The sequence below is a fragment of the Sebastes fasciatus genome, chromosome 3, assembly GCF_043250625.1.
Source record: "Sebastes fasciatus isolate fSebFas1 chromosome 3, fSebFas1.pri, whole genome shotgun sequence".
Lineage (NCBI taxonomy): Eukaryota > Metazoa > Chordata > Actinopteri > Perciformes > Sebastidae > Sebastes > Sebastes fasciatus.
The window spans coordinates 37,165,054-37,176,030 of NC_133797.1; the positions used below are offsets into that span (position 1 = coordinate 37,165,054).

A 10,977-nucleotide genomic window follows, 5' to 3' on the forward strand; every position below is an offset into this window, starting at 1 on the left:
ATATTGATTAATATTTGATCAGCGCTGCCTAGTTTGACCATTTGATTGGAGTTCACGAGTGATTGACAGCTGCTCGGAGACGGCAGGCTCCAGATCGGCTCTGATTGGTTGTTTTCCTCCAGTCTGTGAAATCCTGCAGATGCCTTTAGGAGCACCGGAGGACACAGAGGCACATGATTTTTTTTTCAGATTACCTGTCTCATGCACTACTGTAAGGATATAGTGACCGTAATCATTTGCTCAATTTTTTACCCACTGCTGCTTTAATGCATAAATAATTAAAATCCTATAATATAATAAACATTATTCTGACAAGGGTCATTCTGCATAATAATTTTGGTACTTTACGTACATTTTGATGCTGCACTCTTACTTGAATGTAGGACTTTTACACTGTAGTATTACTACTTTTACTGTAGCAAAAGAGCTGTGTACTTCTTCCACCACTGAAAAAAATGTCTCTGCGATAATACAGATGCCATCTGCGTGACAAGAGCAATGAAGAAGCGAAACGCAATCTGTTGGAATCAGTTTTTAAAACTGGTTTTAGCCCAGTTTCATATCTCTTTTGAAACTTGCCCAATCTGACACACGAACGAGAGAACACTGCAGTGCAAGCCTCAACATTCCTATGTAGTCAGGGAACTGTAGTCCTTTTGATTGGCTTGTTAGTAAGACTGGGCTTCAGTCTCATCCTGCATCACTGAAGCAGAAACAAACTACGAAACAACAATAGGACTTTTGTATTATTTTGGTTGCATTATGGTTACAGTTGTGAGTCATATACAGTACTGCTACTAGGCAACTTGTAACTTGTGTTAAAGGGACTGTATGTAACTTTTGCCGGGAAAACCCAACAGCTGTGATGTCATGGACACTTGCGAGTGCCTTAGCCGTAGCTAACATTTGGTTAGAAATAAAGCCAGCTAATGCCAAAAAATGACCAGCCCCCACCACAACTCAGACTCCTTGTTTCCCTGCTGCTGAGTGGAGTGACGGGGGTTAACTCCGGAGCCATGACGTTATCGACTCCGGCACAGCAGACCAAAACTACGGTGTCCCCCCTGAGCCTTCTGACCACAGTCGGGAGGCTGAAGCAGGAAAAGTTAACACCACGATCAACATTGTTCGGGCCTTCGATTCATGGAGGGACCTTCGTTTGGTAAGCTAACATTACTGCCAAGCATAAGGCTAATGTTGCTAACATTAATCAACATGATGCCTGTCAATCACGTCCAGTCTTGGTGTGTCGCCTCACTGTTTTAACCGATGCTCGTTCGCGTCTACGTAGTGCACGCACAAGCGTGAGCGCGAGCAACAGGACGCTGACTGTCGTTGACTTAACGGCCACAAGTGTCAATGTTAACGAGCAATTTCTGATTCTTACAGAGAGTCCCTTTAACAATATTTTGTGCTGTAAATAATTTAAATGTGACCTATTCCTTGCCAAAATATTCCCCTCAAAATGTGCAGTATTGTGTGTTTTTCACACAGTTGGTTCTTAGAAAGTGACTGCATCTGAAGCATCTCAATCACAAAAATGCCCAACTGAAAAACAGGTTACTAAAAATAACAACACTTCCTCATACTCATAGTGCCAGCACCTGCTTTCACCCAAATACCAAACTGCCCCAAAAGCAAACAGCTTAAATGGAAAAAAAAATATTGTGCAACTGAAACAAGATTCCACTGACGTTTCCTTTCTCGTCTAGATGTTGATTGATCTGATAAAGGAAGCAGTCACAGCCCATTATGGTCTCTCCTATTCACCTTTAAAAAATCACTGATAGAGTTGACAGTTATTTATGAGTTTACCCATTTAACAATCAGATGTGACTATAACCATGTTGTTAATATTATAGGCCAGTAACGGAGGCGTGTATCTTACATAAACTCTCCTTTCAAAAAGAAAGAACTTCAATGTTTCCTTGAATTGGCAATTTCTTTCAGTGAGTCTTTATTACCTCCTTATCAATAATGCAGCAGGAACAGTGTTAAAAAGTGGAGCCCGGAGAAAGAGAAAAGGATAGTACATTAAAGGGAGGTCAGATAACGCTAGTGCTGTGAGCAGTAACAATTGATAATCTGTGTGTCTGGATGGGATTTTGTTTATCTGCTGCTGTTTGTTTGCTGTTGTCGTTGTGTACTTGTTCAGGCAGGGAAATCCTGCGCGCTCTCTCCTGGCTGTTATCTCTCACACACACACACACACACACACACACACACACACACACACACACACACACAATGATAAGCTGCTCTCTGCACCCCAAACCTGGCTGGTTAAAAAAACAAAAAACTTGATTCTCTATCCAGCTGCAACATTTAGGTGTGTGTCTGCATGTGTGGATGTAATAATCAGAGAGAGAAAGAAAGAGAGATGCATTGTGGGTTAGGGCTCCACAATTAATCATGTTTAGCTGTAAAATGAGAAAGTTGGCTCCGGCTGGTGGGCGGTGCTTGATATTTCCTCAACTGATCTCAACATGGCTGCCGGGTTATAAACTTTCTCATTTTACAGCTAAACAGTTCACTACAAGATGTTTCTGAAAACATTTGAGGAGAGAAATAGGCATTACAGTAACAGAATATTGATTCATACTTGATCAGCGCTGCCTAGTTTGACCGCTCGGCTCTGATTGGTTGTTTTCCTCCGGTCTGTGAAATCCTGCAGATGCCATTAGGAGCACCGGAGGACACTGGAGGACACCGGAGGACACCGGAGGACACCGGAGGACACAGAGGCACTTTTCTTTTTCACACATTTCTACCCACTGCTGCTTTAAGACGTGAACTATAAAAACAGCACCATGACCTGAATGGCAGCTTTTAGTCGGCTTCTACTCAAGGACCCAACCACATGACTTAGTCACATGCCATGTCACGCACCCTGAAATCCCCTTTAGTCCTTTCCCCCCTCTCTCTCTCTCCCATCATTTAACTGCACATATTGTTCAATATTCCTCTATGTCTGTAACATTTCTTGGCATTTCTTATAGTAAGCATGTAGGATACACAAGTTCTGCCAGATGTTGTTTGCCCACGTTTCCAATTCATCAGCTTCTAAACAGTAACCACAATTCAGACACCGTGACTGCGGTGGACTGCAGCTCTTTCCGGTGCAGCTGAGCCCTCTGGGTACAGTTTCTGTTTGAATGCATCAAAACGGCTCAGTTCCTTCACTGTCCCTCCACAGCTGCTGGATCTGATTTTATGGGTGTTGGGGGAAGACAAGGTCATGCCTCATTCAGGTGCTGTAGATTACATTGTGCAGTTTTAAGGAGCACCTTTTAGTAGGAGTATTTTGCAGTTTAACCCATTACAAGGTCAGCCAGTTAGACTGTTGTCAGGCTATTAAATAGGCATTATCAGTCACTATAAGCACCATAGATGTGGGTCAATATGGGCCTACTACACCCACTAGTAGGTTTTATCATCTATTCACATGGTAGATCACCAAAATAAGGTATCAAAAACATGACAGCGACTGTAGTAATTATGACATCTGTAGCGGAAGTATAGACGGTACGAAGCTCCATAAGGGGTGGACGTTGGGGACAATGGATGGGACACAAAATACAGACTTTAGGGCTTTCACCCAGGAGACCAGGGTTTGCATCCCGTGTGGAACCAACAATGTGTAGTTGTCTTTGTGTTCGTAGTTATTTTAACCCAAAACACGATGGTTTTCTCTAAACTTGTTGTTGTTTTTTGCCTAAACCTAAAGAAGTTGTAGTTTTACTGCTTAAACCTAAAGAAGTTGTAGTTTTGTTGCCTAAACCTACAGAAGCCTTATTGTTTGTATTCAAAACGTGAGTTTCATTCAGTTTTACGATTTACATTAGAACGTGCTGCTTTTAAGTTTCACTTTTACAACGTAGTAGGTATAGTAGGCCCCTACTGAACCACATCTATGGTGCTTATAGTGACTGATAACGCCTATTTAATGGCCCGATAACAATTGAATCGGATGGCAAGGTAGAATAATATATTCAGGTGGTACGAACACACTATAACTATTTTATACAGTAATGTGTTACAAAATCTACTCAGATCATCAGCTTTATAGAGGAACCTGTGGTGTAAGTATGATGAACTGACAAAGTAAGGAAGTAAGATACCGATATGCTGAATAATAGCAGGTGTGTCATGCTGACTGCCGTGATGTGCAGTACATGTACATCGCTACAAGTACAGCAGAGACGGCAGCCGGTCCTGCAGTGCAACGTCGATGTTAAAGCTGTGGCACAGAGTGCTAGAGGCCGAGAGCATCCCTCCAACACACACACACACACACACACACACACACACACACACACACACACACAGTAATGTATAGCTGTGTTTTTTGTGATATTTCAGGGCTGGCTGGAATGAGGAGGAGAGCAGAGGGGGAGATGAAGTAAGTGCATTTGAGTCTCTGTGCACGTCTTACTGCGTCGCACACACTTTTATACACACACTCCTTCATTGTGACTCATCCGCCAGCCCCCTCCCCATCTCTGCTCAAACACCACACACACACACACACACACACAAAACAAACAATCTGTCAACACCGCTATCTGCTGCTCCTCTCTCTTTCTTTGCATCCTTCTGTGCTTCACTCTGCACCTCGGCTCAGCCCTCAATCCTTCAACAAACTTATTCTTTCTCAACTTCTCTTTTTTTCTTTCTTCTTCAGGCAAATCCCACCCGAGCCTCCTCCACCCAGCTCCCTCTCAGGGCTCCTCCAAACCACCACGACGTCGTCAGTTCTTATGCAACTGCAGCCACGGTTGTGGGGGAAATAGCCCTGCAATGCAGCACAGTTATAAAATAGCAGCAGCCGCTATGGGGGCTGCAGCCGAGACGAAATGCCGCCACTTCCACCACTGCTGTGTGGTTATTGCTCTGCACGGGGGCTGCTGTGAAACACTCTTTTTGACCTTTGATTTGTGAGTGTTTCTCTGTGCAGGCTGGGTTCATGCCCATAAAGAAGAATGGGTGTTTTAATTGCTTTTTCTTCAAGGTCATACATTCAGACCACACTGAGATGATTTGCTCTATATTAAAACACATATAACAAGTTATAACACCTCAGTAATCGAGAGCATCTGGTGATACATAATGCAACATGGATATACAGTATATAAATATGTGTGTGTATATATATATTAGGGCTGTCAAAGTTAACACGATAAAAATGCGTTAACACACTGATAATCTACTTTATACGATATAAATGATATATTGTATGTGATATAAATGATCTGATTCTGATGAGATGATAAAACATGCATCCCACGAACGCGCTTTACTTCTCCCCCGTCTCTAACTGCCGTTCTCACAGAGTTTTAATTCCTCCGATTCCCTCCCAGTCTCTCCCCCCTGCCACATTTCAAAATCCATCCACTATATCTATCAGAAACAGCTGAGTGTCACTGCTGTTTGTGATCGTAGGTTTTAAATTACATACTTATTCCACATGTGTCAGTTGTGTCTAAACAGAGTGAGAGAGGATGAGATACTGTAAACACAAGCAGACAGACACAGAGAGAGATGGATAGTGAACAGCAGAGGATCAGAATCGCTTGTTGACCAGCGCAGAGAAATGTGCTTCTAATGTGAACAGCCAGGCTTCAGCTCGCGCAGCGATTAATAGCATCACGCTTCCGTTCCCTACGTGAACCCACGCGGCGCAAATACGCTGGCGCTGCGTCGTTATGAATCTCCATTATGAATCTCCAAGAGAACCTGATATGTAGAGGGGGGAGGAGAGTACCGGCAGCTTGTGAGAAGCTCCCAAGGAGTAACATGTAGTGTAGTAAGTAAATGTAGTAAGTGCCGGTACTGTGTACCACTGCGAGCCGAAAGGAGAAAGTAAAAAATCGGTGGAGGGTCTGCGTGGATACGACCTTCACCCTCACATTTTAAATCCAAAGTGGTAAACACTACACATCCAGTAAAGTATAGAAACATTTTGGGTTTCACACATTGCAGGAAAAGCAGAGCTAGACATCACGGCTAAAGCTGCATGCTAACTCTGTCATGGACAGGAAACGTTATCTTATTGCGATAACGTGCGATCAAGCCGGCCGTCACTCTCATCTCCGTGGTCAAATGGGCCGACGCTACAACTGTAGAGCACCCAGATACTGACATTTATGTTAAATGCATTCAAACGGCCCCGATGGAGCTGACCATGGATGTATAAAGAGAACGGAGCTGACGGGAGAGCTAGAGACGGACTTGGAGAAGTTAGAGGAAGTATACACGTGTGACTACGTCCGGTTTTCAAAATAAGGTGTTAACAAAGGGAACTGTATATACAAAATATAAATATGGAAATAAGATTGATTAGATTATATTCACCAGAAGTATAAAACATTACATGTCCTTTATAAATTAAAAGAAAATACCACTAATTTGTGTTGGAATTTTTTTATTTATTCTTTGATTTTTGGGTTGCTGGAATTTTTTTTATAAATAATTCCTGAAAATGAACTGATATATTTGACTTCAGCACATCTCTGACTACATACATGTTGAAAATCAAACATTTTTACTGTATTAATTTAGATATTTTCCAAAGTAAAAGTCCCTAGAAGTGTATGATTCAACTTTTTTCCCATAGTCTAGTGTTAAAAAAGTAAACAAAAATCACAATAAATTGAAATATAGAATCACAATACTTAAAAATCACATTTTATATCGAATCGGCGCCCAAGTATCGTGATAGTATCGAATCGGGAGATAGGCGTATCATCCCAGCCCTAGTATTTATACTGTTCATGTAGCGGCGTCATCATGCAGAAAACTACGTCAGATCACGATGTGTGAAAAAAGGTTTTAGAAGGACTTGAAGGGAAAATAGCATTTTGATGCTAAAACATACTTTGACCAAAATGTGAATGTTGGGATTTGAATACATGAAGAACACCACTGGGAAGATACAGGATGATAGAAAAACCTAAAAAAGAGAAAATAGAAAGAAGCTGAGAGACTCCTTTTTGGTAACAACAACAACAACAATACAAAAGCGATTGTTGAGCTGGTTCATCAGGTCTGAAGAGAGTAAGGATCTGGCCAGTACTGTGTATTAATGACAACACCTATCTGCCCACAGTAACACCCAGTGTATTGTCTGAGCCTGTTTCACCTGACATGCTCTGATTCCCTTTGAATAGAAATCACTCATCATTGGCATAAGGTCAGCTGTAATGACTGCAATGTGCAGGTGTTGTTTCTTTTCTTGTTTCCTGGTTCTGCTGACGTTGGCTGAGATCAGGTGATAAAGTACAGTTTAGGTCAAGGCCTATTGAAGGAGGCTGGGTCACGCGTCATCAACGCGTCATATCTTTGGGGGTATAACACATGCGCAGTAAAATTTGGTCTGCCCTCGCCAAAATTGAGCCAATAGGGTTAGGGTTACGCACGACCGCAGCTCCAGTTACACTGCGCATGTGTTATACCCCATACCCTCAAGAATCCATGTCCGCTTGTGTCCCAGCCGCCTTCCATAGGCCTTGGTTTAGGTGTTTGGTTTGGCAGAAAACTGCAATGTACGACATAGAGCACAATGAAGTGCAGCATGCCAGTAACACTTATTATATGAAGACATATATGAGAAGAATATCAGTATACATATTTACTAGGGTTGGGAAAAAATATCGATTCATCTATGTATCGCAATTTTTTTTTGTAGGATTTTGAAATTGATTTTATTAATGTCAGAATTAATATATTTGCTTCATTTGAGTCTATGTGGAGGTAGAAGGAAGTTCTTTTAAGATACGATAAGATAAGATAAGATAAGATATTCCTTTATTAGTCCCGCAGTTGGGAAATTTGCAGTGTACAGCAGCAAAGGAGATATAGTGCAAAACACAAGATGCATCAGCTAACACAGTAAAAAAAGAGCTAAACAAAGTGTAACAAAATATGAACCATTTAAATAGAAGGAAGTATAAAAATAAATTTACCATTTACCATTGTTGTAGTCTGAGTAACATATGTATGTATGTATATATGTATGTTTATATGTGTTTACTGTATATATGTATGTATATATGTATATGTGTAAACCTATTGTTTTTCTAAGGATTATTATTATTTTTCTGCCCGGAGATCGCGTTTTTGGGACCTTTCCCATCCCCAAAAACTCACCATAAGTGGAATATGCGTCAGAAGTGGCGCGAAATTCAATGTTCTGTAGTGACCCGGCTCGGGTGTCTCCAGGGTGTCTGTAGGCAGTTTTTCAGAGGAAGTTTCTTCGATCTTCACGAAATTCAAGTATGTCATAACTCACGCCCTCATACCCGGATTAAATATTTTCGAGATTTTTTCGGCCAACAGGAAGTCAGCCATGTTGGACTTCCTGCGTGATTTTAAAATTTACAAACACATGTTTGAGGACTTTAGGATGCACAAAAACTCATGAAACTTTACACGCACATCCAAACTCGTAATTCCTTTGATTTAGTGGTGACATTTTGCTTGGGCGTGGCATGTTGGCTCTCTAGCGCCCCCTTATGTCTTTTATCCTTTGAACATGCCTTTGACACCATTGGGATACTCGAAAACTCATGAAAGTTGTCAAAAAGATGGACACCTGTGAACTTTACATGAACGTACAGTTTTTGGGTTCAGCGTGTTTAGTGGGCTCTATAGCGCCCCCTAATGCGTGGAAGGCCGTAGTTTGGTCAAAGGTGATCCGATATTCATGAAATTTGGTAGGTACATCCTGCTCATTATTTCAGACATATTCCTCATCGGGTTTCATTAGCTCCGCCCACCGGGAAGTCGGCCATATTGGAATATGTGCGTTTTTCATGTATTTTATGCATACTTTTACGAACTCCTCCTAGAGGGTTTATCGGATTCGCGTCAAATTTGGGTGGGATAACCCTCCCACGACTGCGATGCTAAATTGCAAAGGAATTTATGATCGCTCGAACGGTGATGTCATACGTCATGTGAGAAGACGCCATTTTGTCACGTTTTAGGTATGGAACTTTGCGATACTCCTCCTAGAGTATTCAAGAGATCCATCTCAAAGTCGAGCAACCGAATCTCAACACCTTCAGGATGCTAAATTGCGAAGCTTTTGTGTTTTCGTGAAACGGCGTTCTTGTGGCGGCGCGTTGAATTTTGATGTTTCGCCAAGACACAGGAGGCTGTTGTAACTTGACTTTAGGCCGTAGTTTGGTCAAAGTTGTTCTTATATTCATGAAACTTGGTATGCATATTCCACTCATTATTTCAAACATATTCCTCAATGGGTTTCATTAGCTCCGCCCACTCGGAAGTCGGCCATATTGAATTTTGTGTTTTTCATGTGATTTATGTATTTTATGCATACTTTTACGAACTAGTCCTAGAGATTTAACCCGATCAACTTCAAACTTGGTCAGTACAGTCTTGATACCTTTGTGATGAAAAGTTACCCAAATCGTGAGTTTTCATGAAACGGTGTTGACGTGGCGTGGTGGAGAATTTACATGATTCGCCATGACACAGGAAGCTGTTGTAACTTGACTTTACATAGTCCAATCTGCTCCAAACTTCACAAGCTGGATAATAGTCCAGGCCTGAAGACATATATGTGGTATTATGAGTGAAAGTCATAGCGCCCCCTACAGGAAACAGGAAGTTGTTGGAAATTGATTATACATTGTCCAATCTTCCCCAAATTTGACATGTTTTATAAGAGTCCCAGCATCAAGACGTATACGTTCAATTATGAGTGATAGTCATAGCGCCACCTAAAGGAAACAGGAAGTTGTTAGATTTACAAGCCCAATATGGCATTATACTTGCATGTGAGCAATCCTTATTGTTGAGCCGTGCCTGAGGAACCTGCTCAATAGAATCAGGTTTTAATCAAATCAAACCATGTCACTAATCTTTCTGACTTAATGGAGTCAACACCGTAGAGTGTGAATAATTCACATCAAAACCAATAAATAACACAGACAATAAGTTTGTCTTTACAGCATCTTTTCCCATGCGTGAAAATGGGACACACCCAAACTCTGACGTTCACGTCGATTAGATCGCTCACCCAGTAACGTTGTTATTTTTTGCTCTTAACTTTGTCACCAGTAGCTGCAGTTTTGACTTCATGAATGTAACGGGGTACCAAATGACATACTGATATCCTTTTAGTCATGATTATAGGTGATGACAGTACAAAATCTGAAATTACAGGCACCAGAAGCTAATAAAAAAAGTGCAGTGCATTTCTTTTACCTGTAGTCTCTACACCACAAATGCCTACACCTCAGTCTGGGTGTAGGTATGACACTGACAACAGAGAGGTGACAGTGGAGGAGGATCCTAGGGTTCTGCACCCTGCGTTAAAAGCTATGAACACCCACACAGGTGTTTTCAGTTTATTTGGCTGATTAGATCTCTGCTCACTGTAATGTATTGACATCTTCCTGAGTCTCCTGTCAGCTTTCATTGCACCTGGTAGATGGAGATTTGTGATCTCATGAATTCCACCTTCAACCTGAGCAGAGGTCTAGTCAGCCAGAATAACTGAAAACACCTGTGTGGGTGTTCAGAGGACAAACAGGTTCAGCTTATACAGAGTTTGAACAAAGTGTTCAGATGTACAACAAAAAACAACAAATGAGTAAAGATCTTCCAGTCCCTTCAAGTTGGAACTAAATGTGATTATTACATTATGAAAATGCCCAGTGATTGGCAGTTTGGTTATAGCGAGTTCACTCTACTCGACTTTAGCCCTGATTTTCCGCTTCCAGACTAGCGACTAGAAGGGAGCCTGTAAATTGCGAAATTTGATCTGAGATCTGCAAAAACTCTCGTGAGACTTGCTGCCAGACGACCTAACCTAACCTCAACCATTCGAGGCATACGACATGACACAGGAGGCTGTTGTAACTTGACTCTACATATTCCAATCTGCTCCAAATTTCACAAGCTGGATGAAGGCCTGAAGACATATATGTGCCATTATGAGTGAAAGTC

The 10,977-nt window shown here is 41.6% G+C and overlaps 1 long non-coding RNA gene across 1 annotated transcript; it reads left to right on the top strand.

Moving 5' to 3' along the window:
- The first annotated feature begins 474 nt into the window (after nt 1-474).
- LOC141765367 (uncharacterized) lies at nt 475-6,392 on the top strand. The gene is made up of 3 exons (XR_012593465.1): nt 475-1,162; nt 4,363-4,402; nt 4,685-6,392. It is a non-coding gene; the product is annotated as an uncharacterized LOC141765367 (long non-coding RNA).
- The last annotated feature ends 4,585 nt before the right edge of the window (nt 6,393-10,977 follow it).